Source organism: Cebus imitator, unplaced genomic scaffold (assembly GCF_001604975.1).
Source record: "Cebus imitator isolate Cc_AM_T3 unplaced genomic scaffold, Cebus_imitator-1.0 Scaffold11, whole genome shotgun sequence".
Classification (NCBI taxonomy): Eukaryota; Metazoa; Chordata; class Mammalia; order Primates; family Cebidae; genus Cebus; species Cebus imitator.
The window spans coordinates 9,368,018-9,385,496 of NW_016107326.1; the positions used below are offsets into that span (position 1 = coordinate 9,368,018).

General features: G+C 41.7%; 1 long non-coding RNA gene across 1 annotated transcript in view; it reads right to left on the bottom strand.

Annotated features, from left to right (window-relative positions):
* The window catches only part of LOC119466866, a 32,584-nt gene extending 17,558 nt beyond the window's left edge, over positions 1–15,026 (bottom strand). Inside the window, exons 1-2 of the long non-coding RNA XR_005195369.1 lie at positions 14,929–15,026; positions 4,212–4,388 (exon numbers count right to left, since the gene is read on the bottom strand). This is a non-coding gene — a long non-coding RNA (uncharacterized LOC119466866). The remainder of the gene's footprint in view (positions 1–4,211; positions 4,389–14,928) is intronic.
* Between the last annotated feature and the right edge of the window lie 2,453 nt (positions 15,027–17,479).

Genomic DNA, 17,479 nt, shown 5'->3' on the forward strand with positions numbered 1-17,479 from the left:
CTGCAGCCATCTCTTGAGCTCCTGTGCTACCAACTGTGATGCTGGTCTTCTATTTAAACTCTGTTTCACCCATCAAGTTTGATACATGATCTTATGTCTCTCGACGCCTGGCCTCGGCTCCCTCTCTTGCCGCCTCTCTTGGACACATCACTCATGAACCGCTAGGCAACGCCCACCCATCACAACCCTCCTCCCACCCCGCTGGGCTGACCCCAATCATATTTCCTGCTGATAGCAAGACCACCAGAGGGGTTTATGATTTGTTACCTACAAATACAATCGTTGACTTTTCAATATCAAAGCTACCTTAAAGGCCACTTGTTCAATTTCACCTTTTGTCCGATGAAGAGAGTGGGAATAAGACAAGACAGGTGACTTGTCCTTGGACAGAGATCAGGAGAAAAAAGGAATTCCTGGGATCCGTTCCATGTCAGTATTCATTTCAAACCAGTGTTTGCTTGTTCATTTTTTTAAGTAAAAATTCAAGTTTGTACATGCATGTCTTTCAGAAAGCATAAAAGGATTCTAAAATGCTATGCAAAGAATGTTCATCACACCACATATTTATACGGTAACTTACTCCCATTTTACAGATGAGGAAACTGAGCCTTATAGTTATCATAAAATTAGTAAGTAATGCCTCTGGGACTTGAAGTCAAGCCTGCCACTTCAGAGTCCTTTACTTTATTGAACCTTAAACACATGTAAATGGTTCAAGCTAAAGTGGCCTTCTGTAATCTCTAGACAATGAGCTACTGGGAAACAAGATCACAGTCAGGCATGGTAGCTCATGCCTGTAATCCCAGCACTTTAGGAGGCTGAGGCAGGTGGATCACCCGAGGTCAGGAGTTTGAGACCAGCCTGGCCAACATGGTGAAACCCCATCTCGACTAAAAAGTACAAAAATTAGCTGGGTATGGTGGCTGGTGCCTGCAATCCCAGATGCTCAGGATGGTGAGTGAGGCAAGACAATCACTTGAACCCAGGAGGCAGAGGTTGCAGTGAGCCGAGATTGCACCACTGCACTCCAGGAGAAAGGAAGGAAAGAGAGGGAGAGAAAGAAAGAAAGAAAGAAAGAAAAGAAAGAAGAAAGAAAGAAAGAAAGAAAAGAAAGAAGAAAGAAAGAAAGAAGATGACGTGCACCTTATTTATCTTTGGCAGCACCAGTTCCTAGCTCAGTATGTTGGCACATAATAGGCCCTAAATAAACACTTAAAGGATGAATACATTAATGAGAAAATTCACAAATAATTAAAAGTTTGAAGCAGCAGTTACCACAGCATGATTTTCATGAAAGATGGCCAGGGCAAAGAAGACAAGCCTAAACATTTATCTCAAAAACTCATAGTGGCTGGAGATAAACATTTACCTCCATAAGCTGAATGAACTTAAAGAGAATAATTTGTTTTGCTGCAAATGCTTAGGATATAAAAATCTGGATATGTCTTATTGAAACAGCCTAGATATGAGCATAATGGCAGTGACGTGTTACTCTCCAAATTAGAAACTAGAAATGGCGGTGGAAGGAAGGTGGGAACCATGATGGGACACATGTCCTCTTCTTACCATTAAAGTTGATATAACCATTAAACTCGATATAATCACTACACACGTGTGTGTATGGTGTGTATGTACAGTATTAACTGAATGATTTGAGAAAATTGCATGAGAGGTTAGACTGCTGAGAATTCGCATGCACGAATTTGAATATATGGGAAGAAGTGTGATTTTAATGCTTTTGGATATATATTGTAACCCTGCCTCAGAGGTCCTCAAGAAGTAGTTTTAATAAATGTAATTTGCTTTGTAATTAACACATTGAGTGCTTCCAAAGTGCCCTCTTTGTTCTTCTTTTTATAATTTTAAGCCATCCTTTGTCTTGACATTTGTCACTTGCTGAAACAAGCCCTCTTTTCCATTTATACCACAAAGGTGAACCATACCCAAGCCCCAGCCTGGTGAAACTCAGAAATTCCAGGAGAAGAGGGTATTTCAAGCGAAGTCATGTGATATGTAAAATTGTAGCCCCGGCCTCGCAGGACTGTGAAGAATATAAATGTTAAAGCATGGTATATGTCTGCTAGCACCTTGGTTGCCATGCAGTGCTTGCTCAAAACCCAGCAACTATGTACTGAAGCTGAGTGAGGTGGGGGTGAACCAGGCTGAAAGTGGGGAAGACGAGGCGAGGCAGAAGAACGGGCTGTCGACCAGATAATGTTCATTTTCCCCAGGGCTCCTGGGATTGTTTTGGTAATTACTCCAGCTTCTTCAACAGCTTGTGATTTGTCCAGTGCCAGGGAACCTGAATTTGCATTGCACAATGCATAATTCATATGGCATGGACAGCAATTATGAGCTAATTGAGGGGTGTAATGTTTAAAGAAAGGATTCATTATGAGGAACATAAGGGATATTGGGAGGGGAGAAGCCCTGGAGTCCATGGAGGCTCATTCCCTGTAATTCTGCTTTCCTTAAGATGACTCTAATTGTCTCTTGAAGGGCACCAAAGTTCTCTCATAGAAGAGATTCTGGGGGCTGGGTGGCAGTAGCTGCTCCTCCGACTACAAAAGGGTTCAGGGTGGGCTGGGATGGGCTTATCCTTCCAGTGCTCTTGTGTGCCTAGTCTTCCATCTCATCATGGTGACACAGTTACCTAGATTAATATGATTAGAAGGTTGTGATGTTCCCATAACCTCAATTTCCACTTCCTGAGTGTAGGGAAAAGTCTGGGAAATATCATTTGGTGCAGAACTTATGGAATTTCCAATAGAAAATTATCTTTTCAAGGAATTATAGGGCAGTCCATTTAAATAGAAACTTCATTGGAAAATCCAGGTGATGGGCTATGAAATTATAAGGAGCCAGGGGCTGGTAGCGATAAGCTTTGAATCTACTCATTACTAGGTTAGCCTCTCACTGAAAGGCCATTGGGACATTACCACCCCTCTCTGTCCCTCAGTTTCTCCATCTGTACAATGAGGAAATTGGGTGAGACAGCCTTCTAAGATCCTCCCAATTCTGACATGCTGTTTCTGTGCATCAAACCTCATCCTTCTGACTCAAAGTTTTAAAGTACCTTGAACAGATCAGCCTTTTTTCTTTGGAAACTAACTGTATGTGCTTTAAAGCTCAGAGGACACAGTGTGATTGTCACATGCAATAGAAACATTTTTAAGTTGGTTGTATAAGAATATAACCAAACGAATCACTTTCCATCATTTTCCATTATAAAATTAGATATGGTGCATATCTCAAAATACTGAATCAAAGATATTTTAAGTGTAGGTATCAGCATTTACTCTCTCTGGTATGTGGGAAGCTGTGGTAAGTTGAGTCAACATGTGCTGTTTATGTTTTGACACCTTTTCAGAACTCCACAGACCTTAGCATATCTCTCATTTAAGGATTGTTTCAGCATAGCCATTTTGGCCTTTACTTTTCATTCTCAACCAAATATTTTGATATCATATGTAGTATTCCCTTAACATGCTTGCTCTTATTACAGTGGCTACTTGAGCTGGGCTGCAATATCACACCTCACCAGTAGAGGCCACTTTCTGATGCATGATACACACAGCCTCAAGTCCAAATAATCATGGGCTAATACTAAGGGTAGAAGAGGTCTTTGAGATCATTTTGTCCAAATAAGCCTTATAAGTAGTTCCATGCCTTATCACATCTGAAAATTAGACATTCTGTAAAACTAATCTGCTTAAACCAAGAGGCACCTGTCATTGACTCTTGCGTAGCTGGCTCGCACAATGTCTCTTCATTTAAACAGAGCACCTGGCCAGTTTGCATGCCTTTTGAATAATGAGGACATTTAGCATATTCAAGGTGGAGATTGTGTTATTCTCTGCCTGTGGTGCTAATGCAGCTATTTATCCTAGGAGCCAAAGCAGATCTTTCACCTGAAAGTTGGGCTGTCATGTCTGTTTAAGCATTCAAACCAGCTCCACAGCTTATTTGAGAAAACTTTCAAATGGGTTTTCACCCAGGGTAATTGATCACCTGCAGGCTAAGGATTTCATTCTTTTCTTTCCTTTTTTTTTTTCAAATAGCTTTTCTAACAATTTAAGAAATCTTTCCTTAAACCTCAAGAATGACAGAAAGACAACCTTAAGAAAGTGAGTGCCTACTTACAAGGTCTAGTTTTGGGAGATTCAGGGTCAATAGTCAGGATACATCAGACAAAGGAAAATGTTATTTACCTTGGAGAATGGGCAGCAATAAATTCACAGCTGACTTTTTAGATCATCTTTCTCTCCAGCAATCATAGCAGCAGCTCCAGAAAACACACTCACTTCCTTAGCAAGCAGCAGAGATGTTCTGGTTGGCCCCAGTTGGCTCCTTTGGGCAGGAGGATTGATGGCCTCTGCTGTTACATCCTGGTAAGAATAACCACTCATGAACACCCCATATTTAATCTTTATTTTTGAGTCTTCCTAAGCGAGAAATTGCAGTAAAACAAAATTGCCATGTTGCTCCAAGGGTTAATTAGACATAGCCCAGAAAAAGCAACTTTCCTTTTTCTGCCTTAAATTTTAAGCTTTTCATGCTGAGTGACTGTTGGCTTCTGCCCAATGGAATAAGATAAATGGGAGCTCCTGATCTGAGTTCCCCTCACTCTGCTCCCAGCTGTTATTTCTCAGTTTTCCAAAAAGGGGAAACTCTTTGAACCTGCTGCTATTGACAAACTTGGGACTTGACTCTCTTCCCTTTTGGTTTAGGGTCCTGGTATCTTTGGGAGGAGATGATTGGGGTCCCCCCCTCAATAGACTTCTCATGCTGATATTAAAATCATTTCCATCTTCTTTCTCCCTTCCTGAATCAGACTGAGCATTTTAATTATGAAATTGGCCACTGTGTTATGGCTTCTCCATTGAGTTGTGAGTTGTCCTAAGTGACATTAAGATTTTTTTCTCTTTTTTTTCCCTCAAAGGTTATAACTAATTCAAAATCCATCAGTTCTTGCAAACACTTTGAATTGTTTCCTTAAGCTTAAACAAATTTACAAGAAATAAACAACCCCATTAAAAAATGGGCAAATGACATGAACAGACACTTCTCAAAAGAGGACATTCATGCAGCCAACAAACATGAAAGAAAGCTCAACATCACTGATCATTAGAGAAATGCAAATCAAAACCACAATGAGATACTATCTCATGCCACTCAGAATGATGATTACTAAAAAGTCAGGAAATAACAGATGCTGGCAAGGCTGCAGAGAAAAAAGAATGCTTTACACTATCGGTGGGAGGGTACATTAGTTCAACCATCATGGAAGACAGTGTGGTAATTCCAGAAAGATCTGGAAGCAGAAATACCATTTGACTCAGCAATCCCATCACAGGGTATATACCCAAAGAAGTATAAATCATTCTATTATAAAGATATATGCATTCTTATGTTCATTGCAGTATAATTCACAATTGCAAAAACATGGAATCAACCCAAATGTCCGTCAATGGTAGATTGAAAAAAGAAAATGTGGTACAGATAGGTGGCTTGCAAGATGGCCAAGAAGGAATAGTTTGAAGTTCCCAGGAATAGTCTGAAGTTCCCAGGAATAGCTCCAGTCTGAAGTTCCCAGCGAGATCAATGCAGAAGGCAGGTGATTTTTGCATTTTCAACTGAATCTCCACGGGTGATACCCAGGCAAACAGGGTCTGGAGTGAACCTCCAGCAAACTCCACCAGACTAGCAGCAGAGGGGCCTGACTGTTAGAAGGAAAACTAACAAACAGAAAGGAACAGCATCGACATCAACGAAAAGAATGTCCACCCAGAAACCCCATCCGAAGGTCACCAACGTCGAAGACCAAAGGTAGAGAAATCCATGAAGATGAGGAAAAACCAGCACAAAAAGCCTGAAAATTCCAAATACCAGAATGCCCCTTCTCCTCCAAAGGATCACAACTCTCATCAGCAAGGGAACAAAACTGGAAGGAGAATGAGTTTGATGAATTGACAGAAGTAGGCTTCAGAAGGTGGGTAATAACAAAGTTCTCTGAGCAAAAGGAGCATGTTCTAACCCAATGCAAATAAGCTAAGAACCTTGAAAAAATTCCTAGAGGAATTGTTAACTAGAATAACCAGTTTAGAGAACATAAATGACTCGATGCAGCTGAAAAAACACAGCACAAGAACTTTGTGACGCATACCCAAGTATCAATAGCCAAATCCATCAAGCAGAAGAAAAGATATCAGAGATTGAAGATCAACTTAATGACATAAAGCATGAAGACAATATTAGAGAAAAAAGGATGAAGAAGACAAAATTAGAGAAAAAAGAATGAAAAGGAACAAACAAAGCCTCTAAGAAATATAGGACTATGTGAAAAGACCAAACCTACAGCTGGCTGGTGTACCTAAACGTGATGGGGAGAATGAAACCAAATTGGAAAACACTCTTCAGGATATTATCCAGGAGAACTCCAATCTAGCAAGACAGGCCAACATTCGAATTCAGGAAATACAGAGAACACCACAAAGATATTCCTTGAGAGGAGCAACCAAAAGAAACACAATCATCAGATTCACCAAGGTTGAAATGAAGGAAAAAATGTTAAGGGCAACCAGAGAAAAGGTCAGGTTACTCACAAAGGAAAACCCATCAGACTAACAGCAGATCTCTCTGCAGAAACACTACAAGCCAGAAGAGAGTGGGGGCCAATATTTAACATTCTTAAAGAAAAGAATTTTCAACTCAGAATTTCATATCCAACCAAACTAAGCTTCATAAGCAAAAAAGAAATCAAATCCTTTACAGACAAGCAAATGCTGAGAGATTTTGTCACCACCAGGCCTGCCTTACAAGAGCTCCTGAAGGAAGCACTAATATGGAAAGGAAAAACTGGTGCCAGCCACAGCAAAACCACACCAAATTGTAAAGACCATTGATACTGTGAAGAAACTGCCTCAACTAATGGGCAAAATAACCAGCTAGCATCATAATGACAGGATAAAATTCACATATAACAATATTAACCTTAAATGTAAACAGGTTAAATGCCCCAATTAAAAGACACAGACTGGCAAACTGGATAAAGAGGCAAGACCCATTGGTGTGCAATATTCAGGAGACCCATCTCAGGTGCAAAGACATATATAGACTCAAAACAAAAGGATGAAGGAATATTTACCAAGCAAATGGAAAGCAAAAANAAAAAAAAAAAAAAAAAAAAAAAAAAAAAAAAGCAGAGGTTGCCATCCTAGTCTCTGATAAAACAGACTTTAAACCAACAAAGATCAAAAAAGACAAAGAAGGGCATTAAATAACGGTGAAGGAATCAATGCAGCAAGAGGAACTAATTATATTATATTAATTATATTAACTATCCTAAATATATATGTACCCAATAGAGGGAGCACCTAGATTCATAAAGGAAGTTCTTAGAGACCCACAAAGAGACTTAGACTCCCACACAATAATAGTGGGAGGCTTTAACACCCTGCTGTCAATATTAGACAGCACAATGAGACAGAAAATTAACAAGGATATTCAAGACTTGAACTCAGCTCTGGACCAAGGGGACCTAATAGACATCTACAGAACTCTCCACTCCAAATCAACAAAATACACATTCTTCTCAGCACTAAATTGCACCTATTCTAAAATTGGCCACATAATTGGAAGTAAAACTTTCCTCAGAAAATGCAAAAAATGAAAATCATAACAGTCTCTCAGACCATAGTGCAATCAAATGAGAACTCAGGATTAAGAAACTCACTCAAAACTACACAACTAAATGGAAACTGAACAACCTGCTCCTGAATGACAACTGGGTAAATAATGAAATTAAGTCAGAAATAAATAAGTTCTTTGAAACTAATGAGAACAAAGATACAATGTACCAGAATCTCTGGGACACTGCTAAAGCAGTGTTTTGAGGAAAATTTATAGCACTAAGGGCCCATAGGAGAAAGTGGAAACAAACTAAAATCGACACCCTAACATCACAATTAAAGAACTAGACAAGCAAGAGCAAAAAATTCTAAAGCTAGCAGAAGACAAGAAATACCTAAGATCAGAACCGAACTGAAGGAGATAGAGACACAAAAAAACCCTTCAAAAAATAATCAATGAATCCAGGATCTGATTTTTTGAAAAGATTAACAAAACGGATAGACCACTAGCAAGACTAGTAAAGAAGAAAAAAGAGAAGAATCAAATAGACACAATAAAAAATGAAAAAGAGTATATCACCACTAATCCCACAGAAAAACAAACTACCATTGGAGAATACTCTAATCACTTCTATGCAAATAAACTAGAAAATCTAGAAGAAATGAATACATTTCTGGACACATACACCCTCCCAAGACTAAACCAGGAAGAAGTTGAATCCCTGAACAGACCAATAACAAGCTCTGAAATTGAGGCCAACCAAAAAAAGCCCAGAACCAGACAAATTCACAGCCGGATTCTCCAAGAGGTAAAAAGAGGAGCTGGTACCGCTCCTTTTGAAACTATTCCAAACAACAGAAAAAGAGGGTCTCCTCCCTAACTCATTTTAGGAAGCCAGCATCATCCTGATACCAAAACCTGGCAGAGACATACACACAAAAAAGAAAATTTTAGGCCAATATCCCCGATGAAGAATGATGTGAAAATCCTCAATAAAATACTGGCAAACCGAATCCAGCAGCACATCAAAAAGCTTATCCACCACAATCAAGTCAGCTTCGTCCCTGGGATGCAAGGCTGGTTCAACATGCACAAATCAATAAATGTAATCCATCATATAAACAGAACCAATGACAAAAAACACATGATTATCTCAATAGATGCAGAGAAGGCTTTTGATAAAATTCAACACCCCTTCACGCTAAAAACTCTCAATAAACTAGGTATTGATGGAACGTATCTCAAAATAATAAGATCTATTTATGACAAACCCACAGCCAGTATCATACTGAATGGGCAAAAGCTGGAAGCATTCCTTCTGAAAACTGGCACAAGACAAGGATGCCCTCTCTCGCCACTCCTATTCAACATAGTATTGGAAGCTCTGGCCAGGGCAATCAGGAAAGAGAAATAAATAAAGGGTATTCAAATAGGGAGAGAGGAAGTCAAATTCTCTGTGTTTGCATATGACATGATTGTATATTTAGAAAACCCCATCGTCTCAGCTCAACATTTCCTTAAGCTGATAAGAAACTTCAGTAAAGTCTCAGGATACAAAATCAGTGTGCAAAAATCACAAGCATTCTTACACACCAATAATAGACAAACAGAGAGAGCCAAATCATGAGTGAACTCCCATTCACAATTGCTACCAAGGGAATAAAATACTCAGGAATACAACTTACAAGGGATGTGAAGGTCAAGGAGAACTACAAACCACTGCTCAAGGAAATAAGAGAGGACACAAACAAATGGAAATCCACTCCATGCTCATTGATAGAGAGAATTAATATCATGAAAACGGCCATACTGCCCAAAGTAATTTATAGATTCAGTGCTATCCCCATCAATCTATCACTGACTTTCTTCACAGAATTAGAAAAAAAAACTACTTTAAATTTCATATGGAATCAAAAAAGAGCCTGTATGGCCAAGACAATCCTAAGCAAAGAGAACAAACCTGGAGACATCACACTACCTAACTTGAAACCATACTACAAGACTACAGTTGCCAAAAGGGCATGGTACTGGCACCAAAACAGAGATATAGACCAATGGTACAGAACAGAGGCCTCAGAAATAACACCACACATCTACAACCATCTGATCTTTGACAAACATGACAAAAGCAAGCAACAGGGAAATGATTCCCTATTTAATAAATGGTGTTGGGAAAACCGGCTAGCCACATGCAGAAAACTGAAACTGGACCCCATTCCTTACACCTTATGCAAAACTTAACTCAAGATGGATTAAAGGCTTACAAGTAAGACTTAAAACCTTAAAACCAGTACATAGGCATGGGCAAAGACTTCATGACTAAAACACCAAAAGCAATGGCGACAAAAGCCAAAATTGACCAATGGGATCTAATTAAACTAAAGAGCTTCTGCATAGTAAAAGAAACTATCATCAGATTGAACAGGCAACCTACAGAATGGGAGAAAAATTTTGCTATTTATCCATCTGACAAAGGGGTAATATCTGTAATCTACAAAAACTTAAACAAATTTACTAGGAAAAAAACCAACCCCATCAAAAAGTGGGCAAAGGATATGAACAGACACTTCTCAAAAGAAGACATTTATGCAGCCAATGAACACACGAAAAAAAGCTCTTTATCACTGGTCATTAGAGAACTGCAAATCAAACCCACAACAAGATACCATCTCATGCCAGTTAGAATGGTGATCATTAAAGAGTCAGAAAACAACAGATGCTGCAGAGGATGTGGAGAAATAGGAACACTTTTACACTGTTGGTGGGAGTGTAAATTAGTTTAACCATTGTGGAAGACAGTGTGGTAATTCCTCAAGGATCTAGAACCAGAAATACCATTTGACCCAGCAATCCCATTACTGGGTATATACTCAAAGGATTATAAATCATTCTACTGTAAAGACACGTGCACACATATGTTTATTGCAGCACTGTTCACAATAGCAAAGAGTTGGAACCAACCCAAATGCCCATCAAGGATATACTGTATAAAGAAAATGTGGCACATACACACCATGGAATACTATACAGCCGTAAAGAAGGATGAGCTCATGTTCTTTGCAGGGACATGGATGACGCTGGAAACCATCATTCTCAGCAAACTAACACAGGAACAGAAAACCAAACACCACATGTTCTCACTCATAAGTGGGAGTTGAACAATGAGAACATGTGGACACAGGGAGGGGAACATCACACACCGGGGCCTGTCAGAAGGTGGGGGAGTAGGGAAGGGATAGCATTAGGAGAAGTACCTAATGTAGATGATTGGTTGATGGGTGCAACAAACCACCATGGCACGTGTATACCTATGTAACAAACCTGCATGTTCTGCACATGTATCCCAGAACTTAAAGTACAAAAAACATATATATGAAAAAAAAAAAGAAAATGTACAAGTACATGGAATACTATACAGCCATAAAAAGGAACAAGATCATGTCCTTTGCAGGGACATGGATGGAGCTAGAAGCCATGATCCTCAGAAAATTAATACAAGAACAGAAAACCAAATATCGTGTGTTCTCACTTATAAGTGGGAGCTGAATGATGAGACCACATGGACACATGGCAGGGGGGCAACACACACTGGGCCTTGGCAGGGAGCGTGGTGGGAGGGAGAACATCAGGAAAAATAGCAATTAGATGCTGAGCTTAATATCTAGGCGATGGGTTGATCTGTGCAGCAAACCGCCACGGCACACATTTACCATGTAACAAACCTGTGCATTTCCTGCACTGTACCCCTGGAACTTAAAATAAAAGCTGAAGAAAAATAAATTTTCTTAGACCAAAATGCAAAAGTTGTCATGTTACTTAGTTGCTTGGTTTTCCAAGCCCCTTCTTGGCTTCCTCATAAAATGCCCTCCCCTTTGCTATCTTTCTAATGCTGAAGCATTAGAATGCTGAAGCTGTGAGTTAACTGCACTATGTAGGGATGTCTTTAAAATTTTGTGTTAGTTTCATCCATTCAAGCGTTCACTCAACTTGTACAGAGCGTCAGTTACAAATCAACCACAAGGCAAGGAGCTGGGCTGCGAGTGGGTGAGGTGTAGAGCTGCCTTCAAAGAGTTTGTGGTGTTGGGACAGCAAAGCTGTTATCGTTGTTATGAACCTGGATGAGGGATGGCACGGAGATGGACAGGGACTGCAAGTGAGCAGAGAAGGGAGTAGCTGGCAGCTCTGCTCTTTGAGGGAAGTCTCCTTCCAGTAACTCTCTCCTTGCCTACCTTCTACATTTCTTCATTTAAAAAAATCTTGTTTTCCTCTGACATCATGTGAGCCAACTAGAGGTTGTGTTTCCTCTGAAAGCTAGATAGTGAAGAGGAGCTCATTCCAACAGCTTTCTTTGAGAGTAAATGCTAGGAAGATTAAATAGACTCCCTTCATTGGGCCACCTACTAGCACCCATCTTTGGGATTCAGATCATTTTCCAGCTTTGCAAACACAGGGGCTTCTCAGCAAACTACTTGTTAGGTCCCCCTTTAGGGAAACCCACCCTGAAGGTGGAGAGGAGATGGATAAGTGTGGCCAGTTCCTTTCTAGCCAGGTTCACAGTGTCTCTACCTCTGAGATATGTCTTAATTTATAAAATAAGCCATTTAGTGCTTTGCAGTTTAAAAAGTTACTTTCATATATATATATATATATATATATATATATTTTTTTTTTTTTTTTTTTTTTTTTTTTTTTTTTTTTTTTTTTTTTTTTTTTTTTTTTTTTTTTTTTTTTTTTTTTTGAGACGGAGTTTCGCTCTTGTTACCCAGTCTGGAGTGCAATGGCGCGATCTCGGCTCACCGCAACCTCCGCCTCCTGGGTTCAGGCAATTCTCCTGCCTCAGCCTCCTGAGTAGCTGGGACTACAGACACGCGCCACCATGCCCAGCTGATTTTTTGTATTTTTAGTACAGACGGGGTTTCACCATGTTGACCAGGATGGTCTCGATCTCTTGACCTCGTGATCCACCCGCCTCGGCCTCCCAAAGTGCTGGGATTACAGGCTTGAGCCACCGCGCCCGGTCTCATATATATATCTAAGCCCCATAACAAGCCTGCCAGCCATTATTAGCCATGTTTTCATCTTTACCATGCTAATGAGCACAGTGGCCGAGGCCACACAGTGAGCAAGTAGTGGAGCTGGAACCAAAACCCAAGCCTTTTCCCGACCTACCAATGTCTGCCTTTGAATTGCACCTTACTGCATTTCCCAAGCTTATCTGTGAGATGGACATTATACCCATCTCACCACATCAAAGACTGAGGCTCAAAGAGAGGTGAATGGTTTACCAGAGACCATATAGCTGCATGTGAGTAGAGGAGGGATTTGAGTCCTGCCAGGGTCACTGCGTGGACATTTCTTATGCTGGGGTTCTCAGATGCATTCTCTGGAATCCTTGAGTTCATGATGCAAATGCTTTAATTTCTATGATAACCAGTAGCAGTGAATATATGCTTATTCCAATCATTTAAGTTGATGGTTCTCAAAATGTGGTCACCTGACCAGCAGCATCCACATCACGTGGGAGCCTGTGAGAAACACGAGTTGCAGGCTCCTTGACCCCTACAACTACACAATCAGAAATTCTGGGGCTGGGGTCCAGCACTCCGAGTTTTAACACATTCTCCATGGATTCTGAGGCACACTTGGAAATGTGTCTAGTGTGCCTTGAGAAATGGACATAGATCATTCGTTCTCAACTTGGCTGTCCATCAGAATTACCTAGGGAGTGTTTTAAAAGATTCCAGCTTAATTGGTTGGAGTATGGCTGAGCATGGGCATTTGTAAAGTCTTTCCAAGTGATTCCACCGTACTGCCAAGTCTGAGAGCCACTCATCTAGAGGACACCGTGCCCCAAAGTGTCCGCTTACACATCCATGTCCTGCTCGTGCCAGTCATGCTGGCACCAGATAAGCTGCTGCAGACTCATGAGGAAAGAGTCAAGACAGGCTCTTTGAAGCCTCCCTCCCCAGGCATGCCATGTGAACAGAAGTTCCAGGAGACAGAAGAGAGAGGTAACAAGAAATTGCCCTGGTCACACTGCCACAATGACAGGCCATGAAAAACACACAGAGATTGGTTCTGTGGCTGATGGCATCATGCCCAGGTTACAGGTGCAAATTTGGTGCAGCAAAGCAGCATTACATATTTTACATTAAATTGATGTTAATATGCCTTTGTGATTTTACATTATATCTGGAATATTTTTATTTTTATATCTGGAATGATGCTTTTATTTCCCATCATATATAAACTATAAGCAAAGAAAGTTTATTCCTATCTTTGGTTTGTAAAAATTTAAGTAGCATTCAAATACAATCGTTAAGTCAATATTGGGGTCTGCAAGAATCTGTTTCTTTTAAGGGTCCTAAGCTGTTCCAAGTTTGGGGAATTATAGCATAATGCCTTCTGAGCAAGTCGGTTTTGTGTTCCCAGACTTGAGTCCACAGAGCCCCTCTTGGTATGTGAGAGTTTAAGGGTTTCCTGTTGGGGGGTGCTGGCAGGCCCAAGGCAGCTCACCCCTCTTGAGGCCACCTGCAGACTCAGGCTGTTCTCTATCCCCTAGAAAGAAGTAGAAGTTATCTTTGAAGATTTCCAGGTAGTAATTAACTCTAGTTTCCGGGGAAGGAAATTTGGTCAGTTTCTATGCAGTGCAAATTGGCCTCCCCTATCTATCTTAGAGGGAGCTTTGTGTTCGACTCTGTTATCGGGCTCTTTCCTGGAAGCATTGTTTTCCGTTTCAATAAATTGCTTCAAAATAATGTGAAGAGATCAATTGCCACTTGTCAGCTGTAATTTTCTGCCACTGACAAAAAAGAATGTGGGGAGGAAAGTAAACTACGGGCTGGCTTATTAGCCAAGATGGAGGCAGGTAGGAGGTAGGACCCCTGCCACTGCCTCAGAGGGCGGGTCTACCTGAGCAGGGGTGCCTGGCTCCTGCCACTCTCCCTGCCTTGAACCCCTCCTTGCACCTCCTCTTGCTAGCCAAAGTCCACCCATCTTGCTAGGGCAAATTCTAGTCCCAAACCCAAATGAGAAGACTTCCTGGTCACTCCAGCCCAGAGAGACTGCTCCTTCCTCTCAGTTCATTGGTTTATCAAATCCTTAATGCATTTATTCAACAAATATTGATTGAGCACCCAAGTAAATGTAGTCAAGCTTTGGAGTGTAAGGAATCCAAAAACCTCACTTGCCGGGGTTTAAACAAATAGGTGTTTATTTTCGTCCTATAGCAAGAAGGTAACTCGGGGCTGGGTTAGAGTCAACATCTCAGGAGCTCTCTTGAACTTGCCAACATACTTGTTACTCCTGGTTATCAGGGAGCCACCGGACTTCAGGCATTCCATGAAGTTTCCTTTGATTAGAAAAACCATTCTTCTCCAGAGACTGGGGCAGGATTTTTCTTAAACAGCATAATTGAGATATAATTGACATACAACAAACTGCACATGTTTAAAATACACAGTTTGATCAGTTTTGATACACATATGCACACCTGAAGCCATCACCACAATCAAGATGGTGAGTGCATTCTTTACCTCCACAAAATCTTTTCCAGAATCCCACCCCTACCCTGCAGATTTTTTTTAAAAATTTTATTTATATTTCATTGACCAACACTTGATCCTGTGGCCACTTATGGCTGCAAGGGCAAATGGGGAAGTCAGGACTTTGATTTCTAGCACACAAGGGAAAAGGGGACGAAGAGTGGATCTGAGCAGCTATTGAATAGTTTCTCCCAGCCCAAAGCTCCAGGACTGGGGCGAGAAGTGTGAGCAGAGAGCCTGGCTTCTCTCATCGTGCAGTTAGCATTCAGTACTCTCAGCCACTTAGCTGGCATGACCTGGTTACATCTGGGTCCTGATGCTGTCAGTAAACGGATAGGCTGCCCTCCTACCTCCCTGAACTTAGAAGAACTGACTCCCTCCCCTGCCCCAGCTGCCCAGAAGCTAAGATGAAGAAAGGGAATGAAATCATTACATTTATTGTGCACCTGTTATTTGCCAGGTGTCTCCTGTGTGTCTAGGCTTTACATAGATGCTGAGTGGTATGTGAATTGTGCATTCTCTCAGCCTTTTTCCACATGTGGGAACTGAGATCCAGAGAGGAGAAGTGGCCTGCCTCAAACAACACAGCTTGTAGGCCAGCAAGCCAGGACTCAAGGCCAGCCTGCGACTATCCCCCGTGCTTTCTTTTAAAAGAGAGCATAGCACCAGGCTTGGGATAATGTTGGAGAAATGAATTCAAGCTCTGACTCCAACAGGCTCAGAGTGGTGCAGCCTGAGATGCACAAATAATAGACCAGAATCCTCTCCTGCTGATGTCCGGATCCTTGTTCATTCTACCATGCCCAGGATGGGTCACCCCTGGGAATGTGATGCAGGAGGAATGGAAGGGAAGGGGCAGGAAGTAGAAAATCCTGGGGAAAGAGGACTCTACCATTCAGTATAATTTGGAGGTATGAACTGGCTGCTGGACTTTGAGGGCCCTTCAGCACTCTGACCCCAGAGAGGACCCCTCACTCTAACACAGGAATCCTCTAGAGGCTCCTGGAGGCCATTTGTGCCAAGCTTATTCCTGACACAGCAGTAAAGAGAGCTGGAATCAGAGTGGATTCCCTGAATTGGAATCCTGACTAGCTGTGTGACCTTGGGCAAGCCATATAACCTCTCTGTACCTACTTTGTCCATCCATGAAATGCAGAAGAAATCCCATTGCCTCACTAGCCTGTTGTCCCATGGGAGGTAATGCCTTCGTGGCATGTGTGCATTCTCAGTACAGGTGAGCCATTGCAGTGAACAGTGGTGAGTAATAACTCCCCAGGTGAATTGGGGAGCAGTTCATTCATTGCTGGCTCTCACTGGGGGGTAAGATACCACTGGTCTCCACAGGTGGCCAGGTCCACATATCCAGGCACCCTCCGGTGACCCTCTTACTGCTCTGCTGCCACAAAACCTTATGACCAATACCTGTCCAGGGATTCCCATCCCACCTGGGTTTTCTGGTCACAGCAAACCAGCACTCTACTACCCACTTGCTTTAGCCTGAGTCTAAGGACAGTGGCTTAGGTCCTGAGGCCTTTGGGTACAAAAATCAGAAGAGTGCAGACAGCCTCTGAGCTTCGGGACTGGTGTGTATTCCAGCAATTGTGCCTGCCCATCCACTGGGGCCTTCTTAGAAAGTCTAGGATACTCAAAGAAGACAAGCCCTTAATAAAGGAAGGCAGGTGGAATCTCAAACTCTGAACGGCCTGTGGAAGCAAGAAATTGCCCACAATGGGAATAGTCAAGATACAGCAAATGGAGGAAAACTTCCAGATTGGCAAATCCCACACTTTGCACAAATTAAAACACAAATGTTGACTCCTTGAAACAGACCAGGTGTTGAGAAAGAGAGAGAGGAGATCCAAGGTCAAAACCAGTTTGAACAGATTCCCTGCTTTCTCAGGGTCTTTACTATGCTAATATACCTGTGACTCTTCAATACTTGGAGCTGGGGCTGGGAGGGGGTATGCCAGGTGCAGCAACCCCTTTAGGGGGCCATCTCTCTGCACTAGAGTTTGGGGGACACTGATCACTCATCAGCCTCCAGTCATCAGCTGGCTGGTTGCTGAGCAAGACTAATGAAGGCATGTTCATTCTCTGCCTTCGTTTTTCCCTCTGGATAATGGGGGTGGTCTTCATGGTGGCCAAATTGAGCCCAGGAGCCTGAAGCAGAGCCCTTAATGAGGGCTGCTTGGTGATGAAAGGTCCCCTTAAGCTCTAGTCACCATTATTGCATGATGGAATAAATGTGACCAGCCTAGGAGACATGTACGAATAAATTTGAATAGCAAGACACAAATGCCGCC